The sequence below is a fragment of the Pseudoliparis swirei genome, chromosome 16, assembly GCF_029220125.1.
Source record: "Pseudoliparis swirei isolate HS2019 ecotype Mariana Trench chromosome 16, NWPU_hadal_v1, whole genome shotgun sequence".
NCBI classification, from domain to species: Eukaryota; Metazoa; Chordata; class Actinopteri; order Perciformes; family Liparidae; genus Pseudoliparis; species Pseudoliparis swirei.
Window position 1 is genome coordinate 18,867,875 of NC_079403.1, and position 16,290 is coordinate 18,884,164.

General features: G+C 45.4%; 1 pseudogene; it reads right to left on the reverse strand.

The window, feature by feature from the left end:
* Positions 1 to 1,376: 1,376 nt before the first annotated feature.
* The window catches only part of LOC130206668 (uncharacterized), a 36,183-nt pseudogene continuing 21,269 nt past the window's right edge, over positions 1,377 to 16,290 (reverse strand).

Here is a 16,290-nt window from a genome sequence, read left to right on the forward strand (position 1 = left end):
GACGTCCGGCCTAAAATTTAGGCCGGACAGTCCGGATGTTCAATGCCCTGTCCGCCGTCCGGCCAAGTCGGATGCATATTTGTCTTCCTTTTGGGAGCCGCGCTATCATACAGTATATGGGCACTTCTGCACGTTGTACTAATGGTGTCCTTCCCGCGCCTCAGTGAGTTCAATAATCTTATGGACTTCACCCAGCCAATCAGCAGAGATCCCCCTATGTCAATACACCCACCTTTGTGGCATTTGACCAATCAGCAGAGACTTGGAGGACTTAGGCACCATATTGGATCATAAGGTTTGATATAAAATTCTAATTTTTGGACATATGCCCTCTGCAGTAACAAGACATACTTAGTGTATTGTCTTTAAAAATAAGCAATAAAGCTTAGTACTTTATGTCTAATGTTGTTAAAGTGTTGTATATACAGTGATTCAGAGAAAATGTTAACCCATTTCTAGAAATATTCAAGCTATAAATATTGAATATGAGTGTTTTTTGTCAGATTATGACCGTATAACAGTTGTTTTATTGCATGTGTTTAATGTTTTAGGAAGTGCCTGCTGCTGCTTTGTTTGGCAAAACGAAGCAGCCTGCAGTGGAGGTGCACCAGGACAGTAACAGATGGGCACCATGAAGTCCAAGAGGTGGTACATGGAATGTTTGTCTACTCCTGGTGTCAAAGGCCCGTGTCTGAAGGATTTCAGAATCAAGGTCTTTATGACTGCCATCAGCCAGATCTAGCTCCAGTATTACAAATAGAGATTTAACTATTTGGTGAGTACACTGGTCTGATGGTTTTTTTTCCCAAACAGACATACACTATGATAATGTTGTGTCAGCAGCATCCACTCGATATGATGCAATTTGTTTGCTGTTTTTTTAACTGCGCAAATATAGGCTACTAATTTCCTGTAGGAAGCTCTTAAGCCAAATTGATTTCTAATGCAGCATTTTGTTTTGATTTTATGAATGGGCTACATATAATATGAATATTCATTGGGTTTAAAACTATACAGATTTTTGAATGCTGATAACAGTATTGTTGATATGTGTCCCTGCAGGAGATGAACAGGCCCAGTGTGTTTGAATACAGGTGGACTGCTGCACACATACACGGATGAAGACAATGCACACAAGTCCCCAATAGACTGAATCACTTTTTACTTTTTGAGCCGTTTAATGTAAATCAAATTAGTTTGGTTTTCTTTATGATTTTAATACATGAATTTATCAGTTTATTATTTATGTGACCTGTGTACATACATCTACTGATGCCTAATCTGGACACATCTTCAGTGATGTTCCTGTGATCATTGGACGTTTCGGGTCTTTCAACATCATACGCCCTCCTCCAGGTGACCCAGCCTGTGCTGATCAGACCCCAGCTTGTGTCCAGATGGCTAGCTAGCTACCATGACTCCATGGCTCCCCTCTTTTGAGCCCCAGCCATCTTGAGGCTCTCTCTGCCGCATCGGTGGTCCTGCGGATGGCTCTCCTCTTTCTCTCACCCTCGATGCCTAAACTACTGAAGGCTCTGGCCAAGGAACGGGCTGCAAATCCTCTGCATCCAACCTCCACAGGGAAACACCTTGCTCTCCAGCCAGCCTGCTGGCAGTCACTGACCAGTCCTGCGTACTTGTAGAGCTTCCTAAGGCTTCTTCCAAGCGATCTTCCCACGGAACTGTCAGCTCCAGCAGTACTGCTTGCTTGGTGGACTCAGACACAAGGACAATGGCTGGTCGCAGGGAGGTGACTGCAATATGGCTGGGGAACTTCAGCTGATGTTCAAGGTCCACCAACAACTGCCAGTCTCTTGCAGACATCAGGATGCCTGCAGATGATGTTCTTCTGGCAGGAGTTGGCTTGTCCCCAGCTCTGACAAAGGCGATGGTTTTCTTGGAGGGTCGGAACTGCTTTGCCCACGCCAGTCCTGCGCTGATGGCTTCAGCAATGGTCTTGAGGACTTGGTCATGCCTCCATCTGTACCGACCATCTCCAAGTGCCCTTGTACAACAACTGAGGATGTGTTCCAGGGTTCCTCGCTTGGAACACAGTGGGCATGCTGGTGTCTCTGCTATGCCCCATATGTGCAGATTTGACGGGCTTGGAAGCACGTCATACACTGCCTGGATGAGGAATTTGATGCGTTGAGGCTCGGCTTTCCAAAGCTCAGCCCAGGTCACTTTCCTTTCAACCGCATTCTCCCACCTCGTCCAAGCTCCCTGTTGCTTCATTCCTACTGCCTTGCAGGTTCTCGCCTCCTCCACTGCTGCTCTCACCTCCTCCTGAACAAGTCGTCGCCCTTCCTTCCCCCTGGTGTTCATTCGGGGAGTTGGAAAGGATCCTAGCCCTGCTCGACCTCGTGTGACCACTCCCACCAGGCTCCTGTGACGCAGCCTTGCATCTGCCTCTTGAACTGCTTCCTCTGCTCTCCATTTCCTGCCAGTCCTCACTTGGATCCCTGCTTTAGCCACCTTCGGATCGCTTGAGTCCCTGCTTCTCTGGCTCTAGTTACCTTGAATTCCTCCTCCAAGGATTTGAAAGGCAGTCGCAGTTTGTTGGTGTTCCCGTAGAGTGCAATACTGCTCAGGCTCCTTGGTAATCCAAGCCATCTCTGGAGGTGTTTGCTGACTTTCCTCTCCAAGGTCTCAACTGTTGAGATAGGGACCGCATAGACAAGGAGGGGCCACAGGATCCTGGGAAGAATGCCATGTTGGTAGACCCAGGCTTTAAACTTCCCAGGTAGGCCTGACTTGTCCACGGATTTCAGCCAGCCATCCAACTCAGTGCAGGTCGACTGGATAGATGTTGTGTCTCTCAGAGAGCAGTCAAAAACCTTGCCCAAGCTCTTGACTGGCTTCTCTGTGATAGTTGGAATGGCTGTGCCTGTGATGTTAAAATGGAACTTGTCCTCCACCTTCCCTTTCCTCAGCACCATTGATCTGGATTTGGTGGGTTTGAAACGCATCCGGGCCCACTCCACCAGCTTCTCAAGTCCCTTCAGAATCCACCGGCAGCCTGGGACTGATTCTGTCATGACTGTGAATCAGAATCAGAATCAGAAACAGTTTTATTGCCAGGAATGTTTTCACAAACAAACGAGGAATTTTTTTTGGTGGAAGGTGCAACATTTGGACATGACAAACAAACAACAATCAACACGACAGAAAGACAACAAATAATGTGAAGTGTTTGGGTGTGTGCTTCAAGTGGTGTGTTTTAGTTAAAGTGCATGTTAAAGTGACGTGTGTGGAGGAGGGAAGAAGAAGGAGGAGGGAGGAGGAGTGAGGAGGAGGAAGAGGAAGGAGCGGGAAGAAGGAGGAGAGAGGAAGGTGGAAGAAGAGGTGGTAGTCCTGGGGTGACAGTCAGTCAGTCCCGGGTCCATTGATGAGCCCGACCGGGAAAAAGCTTTGGTGTGGCGGGTGGTCTTGGTCATGATGGACGCAGCCTCCCCCCGAGGAGGAGGACTCGAAGGAGTGTCCAGGGTGGGAGGGTCAGCGACAATCTTTTCGGCCGCTCAGTGACCTGGAAGTGAACAGGACCTGGAGGAAGGCAGATTGCAACCGATAACCCTCTCGGGATGATGCTCTGCAGCCTGCGCTTGTCTTTGGCTGTGGCTGCAGGGTGCGTGATGGAGGAGCAGATGATGGACTCCATCATACTCCCTGGCAGGTTGAATTACCTCAGCTGCCTCAGCATGAACATCCTCTGCTGGGCCTTCTAGGTGATGGAGCGGATGTTCAGCTGTCCTGGGAGATGATGGAGCCCAGGAAGCGGTAGGACTCCACAGCGTCGGACGAGTCACACAGGATGAGAACCATCTCCACTGTCTTTAGGCGTTGAGCTCCAGGTTGTTCTGGCTGCACCAGGTCACCAGGTGGTCAGTCTCCCACCTGTAGGCGGTCTCGCCCCACCAGAGATGAGTCCAATGATGACTGGAGGTGCAGCTGTTGGTGGGAGAACAGCAGAGGGAAGAACACAGCCTTGGGGAACCCGTGCTGGTGGTCCGGGAGCCTGAAACGTGTTTCCCCAGCTTCCGTGCTGCTTCTGCCTCGTCAGGAAGTCTGTGATCCACCTGCAGGTGGAGTCGGGCACGTGCAGCTGGGAGAGCTTGTCCTGCAGGGATGATTGTATTGAAAGCAGAGCTGAAGTCCACAAACAGGATCCTGGCGTAGGTTTCCTCGGTCCAGATGCTGGAGGATGTAGTGAACAGACCTGTTGGCTCTGTGGGCGAACTGCAGGGGGGTCAGAGTGGGTCGTGATGGTCTTGAGGTGTGACAGGACCAAGCGTTCAAGGACTTCATGACCACAGAGGTCAGCGATGGGCCTGTAGTCATTGAGTCCTGTGATCTTGGGTTTTGATGATGGTGGAGGCCTTGAAGCAGGCTGGAACGTGGCATGTCTGTGTTGAAGATGTCGGTGAACACGAGACAGCTGGTCAGCACAGTGCTTCAGGGTGGAGGGGAGGCGGTCGGGCCTGCTGCTTTGCGGGGTTCTGCTTTTTGAACAGCCTGTTGACGTCTCTCCAGGATGGCGAGGTCGTCTCTGAGTTGATGGAGGGTGCTCCCTGATGGGCTGGGGAGGTGGGCTGATGGTCTGTGGCTTGTTGATGGGGCTGTGGGGATGGTCTCAGGACTGCTCCATTGTCTTTCAGAACTCATTTAGCCTGCCTGCCAGAAGCATTGTTCATGGAGTGGGTGATTTGTTGGTGATCTGCCCACTCCTGAATGCCTGGTCCTTCTGCAGTCTTAGCTTCCTGAGCTCCGCTGTACCAGGGTTTGTCATTGTTATAACTCACCCTGGAGCTGGATGGAATACAGCTGTCCTCACAGAAGCTGATGTGTTACAGCCTCTGTGTACTCATCCAGGCTGTTGGTAGCAGTCCTGAAGACATCCCAGTCAGTACAGTCCAAGCACGCCTGAGATCCTCCAGAGCCTCACTGGTCCAGAATCAGATGAACCGTGCAGCTCGAGGGACGTGTGATGCCCTGCTGATTGTTGTGTAGCAGTGGTCCAGAATGCTCTTCTCTCTGGTAGGGCATTTAATTAACTGTCTATATTTAGGTTTGCAGTGAATGATAAAGATTCCAGGTCGATCACCGTTACGTTGCACCAGCCGTTGTTGAGGTAAAGAGATTCCTCCACCCTTTGCTTTTCGGAGAGCTCCGTGTGTCCCGCCGCCGAACAGCTGGAAGCCAGCGAGCTGGGCGCAGAAATGGTATCGATCCACTTAGCCATGATTCCGTAAACACACAGCTGGAGTTCGTCCAGTTTGTTGCACAGTGAGCGGACGTTGAGAGATATGCCGGCGCAGCTGTACGAGATCCCCGCTTCCGTAGCCGCGCCGCCCCTGAGCGCTTCTCCCTCCGCGTTTCGCACCGCGTGGCGGTGGGTGAGCACACTTTACAAAATGTCCAGTAACTAAACAACAAAAAACATCGCGCACCAACACACCGAGGCGGCCGTCCGCGGCGCCATCATGGCGAACCAGAAGGGATTACCAGTGAGGTAATCCATGAATGCCCTGATGGGTGGTTGCCGTTGTCCGGAATTCGTGCGGGGCCCTCTGCACTCTGGCTCAGCAGACTTAGTGAGCATGTTCATGGCTAGGGAGAACAATGTCACAGAGATAGTAAATCCTGTGATGATACCGATCTCCACCTTGTGCCAACTGGATGTTATTGCTCCTGAAGAGACCCTCGTCCTGAAATTGCTGTAATAATCAGCGATGAGATCTCTACACCTGCTGGGTACATGATGTTTTCTCAAGGTGAGCTGAACCAGCTTGTGTGGAATGGAACCGAATGCATTTGCCAGGTCAAGCCACAACACTGACAGGTTGCCCTTGTTCTTTGTGGCCTCCCGAATGAGCTGTGTCACCACACCAGTATGCTCCAGACATCATGATATTCCTGGAATGCCGCCTTTCTGGACAGATGTATCGATGTAGGTGTTCTTTGCCAGGTAGGTACACAGCCGTTTGGAAACAGCACTGAAGAAAACCTTTGCCTCAACACACAGCAGGGAGATGATGCGGAACTGATCTAGCTGAGTGGAGTTTTCCTCCTTTGGGATCCATACCCCTTCAGCCACTCTCCATTGTTCAGGGATCCTCCCTCTTCTCCAGAAGACTCGCAGGATTTTCCACAGACGCAGCAGGAGTTTGGGACAGTTCTTGTACACTTTGTATGAAGTGCCACTCGGTCCTGGTGATTTAATTTGTACATTTTAAGTTCACAAATGTGGCACTTTTCATCTCAATAGTCAGTTTGAACACCACAATGTGAATAAATACAAATACTGTGAACAAACACTTTTTGACTCTTCAAGACTCTTCTGTTACACATACATCATGTAGAATCACACAAAGTTGTATTGTACTGTTTTCACCAGGGAAGGAAGGGAGGAAGGAAATAGAGGATAGAAGGGGAAAAAGGGGGAATTCTCTCCTCCTAACCCACCCGCCCCCACCTCAATCCAGTCTCATTAACTCAATTCATAATCGTCTCTTTTCGGCCCTCGCCCCCCTCCTCTCGCACCTACTGGCTAGGTAGGTGGGAGGGGGGAGCTGAGCTCATTAGGCCAAAAACCATTGCTTTGTTCGTTCTCTAAAAATAACCACCGCTGAAAATCAACAACCTCATTGTGTTCAAGTCCCCACAGTTTTCGCATGGACAAAATGGCCCAGTGGTCAACTCTCCACTGTCTCCTTCCTGTCTTTCGTTTTGACGTCCTTCTTTCCCCCCTGAGCTTTTCCCCGCTCTGCCCCATCTAGGCAGCTTGAAGCAGAACAACTAAATGGGGATAATTGCGTAGGGGGCAAAGTGGCCAGCCCTTGTCTGACCAATCTACTCACACAACAATCAACAGATTGTTCCTGGGACCCAGTGACACAACAAACTCTCCTATAGTGCGAATTCGGTCCATAATTAGCAAGCAGCTACCAGCATCCGGCATGCATGTCGGATGCAGTTATATGTAGCGCCCCCTCCCTTCTCAGAGCGCTGGATTGATGCAGCGGGGAGGTTTGTTTACTGTCTCTGAAGATGAGATGGATGACCAGTTGGAGGGGACAATTATTTATTTTTCTTAGTGCGTGTGCCTGACTGGACACTGGTTAACTATCTAATGAGGGCAGAGGGAACATTGCCACAGAGCCAGTAAACCAGGACCTCCCTCTGTCTTTTCACACACACACCCACACACACGGATGAACTTCTTTTGACACTTGCTCAAACATACGCAGCGTCAGGGAATGTTTGTCTTCCTTTGAAATTCCTAATTGTCTGCTTCTTCTGCTTACTTAAATGTGCATAATCTTCAGCATGACCTCCGATCACACACACACACACACACACACACACACACACACACACACACACACACACGCACACCCACACACACACACACACAGCCTGAAGGGTTTGTAGAAATAATTAAAAAAATACATATATCTTAATCTACTTCTTTTAATCCTCTTCTTCTTCTAATCCTCTTCTTAGTTGGCAAACTGTGCATCTCAGCCACATGTGTCTCTGCAATCACCTGAATCAAAATGCCGCCAGTTCCAAATTTTTTGTACTTCTGTTGTTAGAATACGCTTCCAGATATGAGCAACGACATGTGTTAGCTTTCTGTTACCATCTCTTATGTTAACGGGTCGGTTTTGACCCGTGTCTTAAATCAGCTGTAAAATACACCAACAACAATTATCTATCATCCAATTTGTTTCTCATCTCTTGGTTACCTTGTTAGGCTTCCTTATCCATGAACATATTGGTTTTAATATTTTTTGTGTGGGCTTCTGGGCCTTTTCTTTGTCAGTATACCATATTTCAATTTTAAAAATGGTAAAATGAACCTCAAGAGAATAATTTAAATAAATAAAGGGTTGTTGTGTTACCTGACTATTACTGAGGGGTATTAGAACACATCTCTGAAATATAATTGTTTTATTTATTTTTTTATTTTAATATTATTAACTATAGTAACATTTATGGTGTTAGGGTCAATTTCGACCCATATATATTTACTTCAAGAAAAAGGCTAAAAAGTATTTTTTTCAGCAATAGAACTTGAATACAAACACAAAATAAAAAGCAGAAGAAGTCATAATACAAAATATAGATATGCCAGGTCAAACAAACAACCAATCAAGCAAATCAAACCAATAGAAATCAATTACTAGTTTCAAAACTAATAAAAAACTAAATCAGAGTAAAAGTCTCTGTGTGCAAGAACTTGCATGTGTATGTGTGTGTTTAGATGCATGTGTGGCAAAAAGTGACACTTTTAGTGTGTTCTTTGCAGAGATATTTCTTGCAGTTGAAGCACAATACGTGTGTCCTTCTGTCCTGCTTGGGCAGACCTCACACCTCTTTCTTTTAGAATCAGGTGGCCTGAGTCATAGCTGGTAAAGAAATTGTCACAAGTGATATTGTGATCCTGCAGTCCAGTAGTCATATCGAGGACCACATGTATTCCTTTTTCTCGGGGATGCCACTCGCAGCTTTGCCTGTGTAAATCTGTCGATTCTGTAGATAACAATGCAAAATGAGAATCCCCTAAAGCTCACATGATTGGGAGAGGAGCTGGCTGTCACTGTGTTGGCTGACAGTGCACTTATGATTTCAGGTTTGGCTCTAATTATTGCTTTATAATCTTATTTTTATAACCGGGTCGAAACCGACCCTAACAACACAAAGGTCATAATTTCAACCAGAGCATTTTATAATTTAGTGAAACAAAATGTTTTATTTTTATTTTGTTGAAATAGAGGTTCCTGACAAAGTCAAAAAGCCTTGATGAAAATAAACAAATTTATGTGGTTCTTTTATGCATTTAAAACCGAAAACGGGTCGGTGCCGACCGTAACACAAGAGGAAGGTTAAGATGGCACATTCTGACATGTCACGCTAGGCGTAGGCCCTTTTTATTAGAACTCTCCAAACGTCTGCTTTTAAAATGCCACGGAATCCAAACAAAAGACATGTTAATTATCCAACACTTTACGATGCTTTTTACCGATGTGACTGACACATGCTCGATGGTGTCGTTACCGCACACGCAATCAAACATATAGATTGACTGCGTTGTGGCATCGGAGGTGTGAAGGTGGATGAGTGTGAGACGGTGCAGCAGGTTTGGGTTTGCCAACAACGAGTGTAAGTTATTATCGTTACAACACAGGGGGGAAATGAACAGCCCATTTTGAAAGCATTTTATATCCAACAACCTTGACCGCTTTCATCGCTTAAGACACCAGCCTGTTATTCTGTTGCCAGCGCCACTATTTATACCTATCTAATCAGAGGACCATTCTAACAGAGACATAAATAGTGGCGGTGCAGCCGAATGAGTGACATGGCAACATTGACCTCCCTGTACATAGAGCAGACTTGGATACATTGGAAAAGGTCACACAGGGCCACAACTCTTGATTGGCCACCTCATGAGGAATTTGGAGATGTCTTTTGTTTATCATCTTATGGCACAGAGATAGAGAGCAGACGTGGATGGCTGCTCGATAGCCATCTCTGGGTGGAAGTGATACTGCTGTGCGGAGAGCGGGTCATCCTCATGGCCTGTAAGTGATGACAAACAAGATGTCTGGCCGTCTTAGAAATGTTCCCCCACCCAGATGTATTTCACGTACTTTCAGGGGGAAACTATGGGAATAGAAGTGCTGCTGACGGACTCTGTGTGTGTGTTTTGGCTTGGTTCTGTCCTTGCTTAAGGTTGCGCAAATGGAATTAGCAATGTCTGTTGAAGATGAAGTGAGGTCAGCATTGTGTTTGTGTATTTATGTGTGTGTGTGTGTGTTTGTTTTGAGTAGTGAGTAGGAAGCTAACATATCAAAGGGCTAAATGTTGAGCATCAGCGGGTGCAGGAAGCCTAACGTGGAAATCAAACATCCTATTAAGTTGTCAGAGGCAGCCAAGTGCAATAACACAGCAGCTGGGCTACGGACAGACAGACAGGCAGACAGGCAGACGGGCAGACAGACAGACAAGATTAAATGGCGCATACCGAGTCCTGCACAAGTCCCTAAACAAGTACCGTCGCCAAAGAATACCAGTTCAACCAGACTTATTTTCAGGGATTTATGTTTTATATAGGAAGTTTAAGTGAGTCTGTCCTAAGTAACCATGGAAACGTATCCCTCCGTACAAACCTGGCACCCTGGTCAGGTTACATATAGTGTTTCCCCCAAAGTTCCTCTCGGTTTATTTATTTACATTTATTTAACCAGGAAACGCCTCATTGAGATTCAAAATCTCCTTTACGAGACTGTCCTGGCCAAGACAACAGCAGTAGCACATTCCACAAGTTTTCAGACAATACAACATAAAAACAGTGATAGACAATATTTAAAAAAAAGAACGATAATATTTTTAGATCACAGCATGAATAAAACCAAAACTAAGACTCAAGTCATCATAACCAAGTTCACACACACATATACCTTAATTAATCCAACTCTTTTAATCTATTTTTAAAAACACCTAAAGAGAGCGGTTCCCGTAGACCCAGATCAGTCTGTAGCAAATTCCAAGCCGCAGGAGCAGCAAACCTAAAACCTCTTTTTCCCATTTCTAGACCGACGTTAGGGACAGATAGCAAGAGGAGTCATAGAGCGAAGATGGTAGCTTCCAAGATCGTTTTGATGAATTGACGTACAAAGATGCATGCATATATAAGATATCACCAAAATCAATCACAGGCATAAAAGTAGCAGCAACAAGTCACTTTTTAGCATTAAAAAAAATCAAGACTTAGAAACCCAGCCTCAGCTTCAACTTCTTCAAAAGTTGCTGAATGGGAGGTTTAAAAGAGAGAGAATCAACAATCAAGAATCCAGAGTTAAGAGTATCTGTTCTTCAACCAGGCTTGGTCGGCTTCCTAAAACAGATTAATCGGCGCTGTCACTAAAGACTCTGCTTTTTCTGACACGTTTCCCCCTCAATCCCAAAGTGACCCCCGCATTTAAAATCACACAGTGGAGATTTCCCATGGACACCTATACTTGATGAGGGCAAATATAATTTATAATTTAAAGTTGCAATTTATTGCATTACGGTGTTGTTCGCCAGAACAACAGCTGAGCCGGGGGCTTGCAGCTAGCGGTGCTAACAGCGTCAACTAAAGTGTTGACAGAGCTAACGGTGTTTACCTCAGGGGGAAATGGAGTTGGTCAGAGTTGTTGACCGGAGTTCATGCAAGTCAACACAAACATGGCTTTTCTGGTAAAGAGGACATTTATTTTGGCGAAATAAAGCTAATAGGCCTTCCATTGAAATCCAATGAATCCGCTGCTAAACACAAAACCAAACAATCAGTTCCGACGCTCTCCCCTCATACCTGACCCTCCGGGGGGACGGACAGGGTGAACCCGAACACTTGCGGGGTCAATTTTGCATGTGACCGGTGTTTCGTATTTAATGAGAGACGCTGTCACTTCGATTTAGGGCAGTCATCAGAAAGAGAGAGAGAGACAGAGAGAGAGAGAGAGAGAGAGAGAGTGAGAATAAAGAGGAGAGGAAATGTTTGAAAGGAAAGTTTGGGAGAACAATCCATGAGAACATGAATATTATAGCTATTATTTTAGGACACTGCACAATATATCATGTCTTCGCAAGCTAAAACAAAGACTAACGTGACATAATGCCCATAAACCCACCCACATTCCCCTGAGCTTCCAAACCCCTCGCCTGGCTCACGCTGGACCCTCATTAGGTCATGTGTACTCAATCCTGTTGTTCCTGCGTCCCTTAATTTCCACTGTTATGGGGACAAAAGGGGAGGCACAAAGCGCATCGCAGCCCCGGGTCTCTGCACTCGACCTCATTCGCTCATTAGTCGCCATAGAAACTTACTCCCCTTATCACCTCTAGGCGACCCCCTCCAACAGTGTTTGGATGAGTGGAATTTTTTTTGCAGTTTGGAAGTGATGGGACCAATAACAAAGTGTGTGGGCATGTGTGTGTGTGTGTGTGGGCTGAATCTTCTGATAACTGCAACTACTGTGTGACTTGATTGCTCTCGTGTTTGTGGTCAGCAGCCGCCCTTGTGTGTGTGTGTGTGTGTGTGTGTATGTGTGGATGTGTGTGTGGATGTGATATTAAGTGTGACGTTCAGAGACCTTTTCCCTCTATGAACTTTTGGGAGCAGGTCATTTCTGGTGGATGGATAACCTCGAGGGTGTGGATCAGGTTTCTTGACTCTGGAACAGCTCCAGGCGGCAAAACCTGGAGAAAAATATCTTTATGATCTCTACGAAGGCAGCATAAGGGCCCACTCAGTGGATCAGCAAGCACAGCCAGTCCATTATTTTTGATTAATCTGGCCACTGGTATTTACTGTGTCAAAGACTTGTGATGAGAGTGTATGTTTTACATATTAAGGCCAGGGTTTGCCAAAGGTTCCTTCTTTATAGTGTCTGCGAGAGATGTTTTTATTTCTCAGGTGTCACTGTGGTTGAGGGGGTTTCGAACAGGGGACCCTGCAGACATGGAGCCGTGTCTCCTGAAAGGCGTCATTTTTTCTTCGTCTTTTTTCTGTCCCACTACATAACCCTGCAGGAAGTTGGAAGATCTTGGAAGATTAAAAGTAGTGATAATATGCAATGGATTTGCCGCTCAGAGGTCCAGGTTCTCCTTAAAAGAAGCTCATCACTTGCGTGTAGATACGTTGCCACATTGTACTGTATGCATGAATGTGTGGACACCCACACACACACAACCCCCCCCCCCCCACACACACAGAAGAAAAGAGCACCCTCTGCTGAGCTCTAAGTCCATCGCTCCCTCAACCCTCTCATCACCTCAATTCATCATCATTGATCAACTTATTTCCACCGCTTTGTTCTTCTCGCAGTATTCACAATCGTCAGATAAAATGCATTTCCTTTTAAAGGGTACCTGTAGTGAAAGCGAATATGTAGCCAGATCAAAAGATAATGTGTTTCTAAAGGTTATTCATGCACTGACGGTCCAGTATTCAATAACAATACGTAGTTTAGGCTGTTCAAAGTCCTCAACTCCGACATGCGACATTGCACTGGAGCTTGAATATGTCGCGGGTGGTGTGACGTCAAATCGTTGAGAGATCGACAGCCAGCCACAGCGGATGTGTTCAGATACCAATATAAACAACGTCGAGCGCTCGCAAACAAATGCTGAGAGATTGATAATATGGACGATGAAAGATTGTCTGATTCAGCAACTGGATACTTGTTTGAACCTTTAAAAGCAGACTATCCCCATTTAGTGAATTGTGACAGCGATGATAGCGATGATTCTGATGAAGTTGATGCCGAAGGACCGCCGGTCCAGATGCTTCACCGTGCGGACCGTGCACGCAAGTCGGCGGACGTTTGGTGCAGTTGTGGGAAATGTGTGCCACAGACATAGAGTGCATTTGTTGTAAAGAGCACGAACTTATGTCCGATGATATAGTGTCATTAGACCTCATCTGCTTCACACAAGAGTGAGCTTGATAGCTACATCGCGCATAAGCCAGCGCTGGAGATGTCTTTCATTGATGCAATGATCGGCCGACATGTTCGGGGGCCTGCACCCGAGGGAGAACTGTCAAATCGATAAGTTTGCCAGTTGTTTCATGTAGGCTAATTTGCGATCACCAGAGTTGGTGTGATTATTACTAATATTCTGAATATATTCACCTTTATTCTCCCATAAGCGAGAGGCCTAACATTTGCCTGCATACTCCGGATTGGCTGAATTCCTTTCAACGACTCAACGTCATAGTTAGCTTTGACATGAGTAAATAACTAGCAAAATGGCTGTGCCCTGAAGCGTTCACGGACTCGGAATGTTGACAAAGAAATGTAAATCCTCGGGCTATGCGTGACTTGTTGACAATAGCGGCGGGGTAAATATGATTTATTTGATGCGCCGAATGGATGTAGCACGTTGTTGTTTTGCACTACAGGTACCCTTTAAGCACTTTACACAAATATTTTTTTCATTAACATTTTCTGTATCTGGCACTGCATCACGATGACAAATTAATCACTTACTCCTTGATCATGGTTCGTCTTTAATATGTTCATTAAAACTTTTAAATTGTCCTCGTTTTTTTAACTTTTAATTTGTCCCGGTTCTCCTACTTCATGTCAAAGATTCCCTGAGCAAGATACTAAACCCCACATTGTTCCAAATAGCAATGTTTGAGGACCATTCAAATGCTTTTTCAACACATTTATGATGAACACATGTTGGTGGAGAAAAATGTAATCTCTGAAGGCTTTAAAGGTTGTTACATTTTAATATTGTCTAAAATACTGGAATCAAGTTCCCATATGGTCCAGAATATGAATTCTAAAACCTGAACTCACACCACTTTGTTAAAGCTCCCTAAGTAACATTAAATTCAACATGCAATAGCTGCAGTTTTCAGTTTACAATAAACGGAGTTCCAATTTACCATATATATAGGAACGCAATTAATATTTGACCACAGTACAGATTATATAGAAGGCATCTGGATTCTTAAATGTTGTCAATAGTTTGATGTTGATTTAAGAAACATATCCCCACATTTTTGTCTGAGAGATAACCTCGGGTCAGGCTTACCTGTAGCACAGTGTATAAACGTGGGATTAGGGAAGAGCTCAGGTTCCTACTTTCAAACATTTTATGCAATGAGAGCGCAGTTCCTCCAGGCTTACTGTATTCCTCCAGGCTGCTGTACATTTTCCGTTTTAGTGTTCTCATTCAGACAGTAGTTACATTGTAGAACACAAATATTTTAAAGACTGCAACATATTCTGTTCAAAATAGACAACGCTTTTCACCTTAAGATGCTGAGAGGTAACAGAAAACATCAGCTTTTTGTTGGAAACCTTAAAATGACCATCTGATGCAAAACTGAAAAAACAACCAGAGAAGGAGCTCTGAGTTTGACTGGTTGTACTTGTACTGCGCTAATTGCTAACATACTTGCACTAGTCAGTCACAACAGATTTCCAAGCTTTTTTTATTTTTTTACTGTGTACTGGGCCCTTTACTCCCCTTGATTGGCATTTGAGCAATTCCCTTGGAATGAATAGATTTTTTAGGTGAAATTCGGCTATTTTGAAAGCTGTTGTGTCCAGGCCGTTAGAATGAGAGTGACTGCAGAATCAGCACCGTACAGTAAAATGAGCTTATATGTGCAGCAGGGAGAGCCACCCTGGCTGGCTGGGTATCAGCACATCGCACGGTGAGGTCGGTCTGGGATGGAGGCAAGCGGCCTGTACAGACTCGCCTTGCAGTCCCCAGGTGAGTTGGCAGCCCTCAGCTATACTCATTATTATCTCCCAGAGGAATGCCACCCTAGTCAGATGGAGGAACTGCAATTTGAACAAGAATGCAGAAAGAATATCCAAACAATTCAAGTGTATTGTATGAAAATAGGAAAAACGTAAAGGGCATTCCATCAGGTTGAAGGGATGTGGTCATATTACATATTTTCACAAAAGTAGTTATTCTCAATAAAGACACAAAAAACGGAGAAAAATAAATCCAATTCAGCATGTGCACAAGGATGAGAAAAGAAGACACTGTTTCGCAGTGGGGGATCAGCTCTCCGATTCCTTATCATGACAGCAGAATGGGAGAAGGAAGTGGGGGCAGCAATTCAGTGAAAGTAAATGAAAAGACTAAAATAGATCAATGAAATTTGGATGTGATCTATTTTTAATGAGGCTCCAGTCATGGAGAGGTTAAAGAGCAGATCGAGCTGAAGAGCAGTGAATGCATGATGGGGGGGGGGAGAGGCAGTCGGGCAGATATTGATCAAAGGGCTGCTGGAGGTAGGCTGGCACCAGGGTGACCTGCACTATTGTACAGTACAGAGGCTGCAGACAGGGAAACAAGAAGGATGCTCTCCACATTACGCTGCCTTCACAAGAGTCTACTCGGGACTAAAGCTCTGGTGCGGCACTGAAGGAGTTTCAGGAATAGGCCTTTTAGGGACCAAAAACTAGGCCAATAAGGATCATCAAAACAAGAGACAGGCAAAACCTGACCAAAATGTTCAGATTTTGAGAAAAAATTAAGTTAGTACACTATATATAACAACACAAATGACTGATGATACAGCCTCTATTATATAGCTTTGCTTAACAGAATGGTGCGTGCTCCCTTCTTTCGTCTAGACCAGTACATTGTAGAAAAGACCACAACAAACAATATTTCTCAAATGTTGAAAAACCTACAATAAGTTTTCAAAACAAAATGAAAAAATACTTATTTTTTTCCCCTTTTCCCCACCTTTAAAAAAGA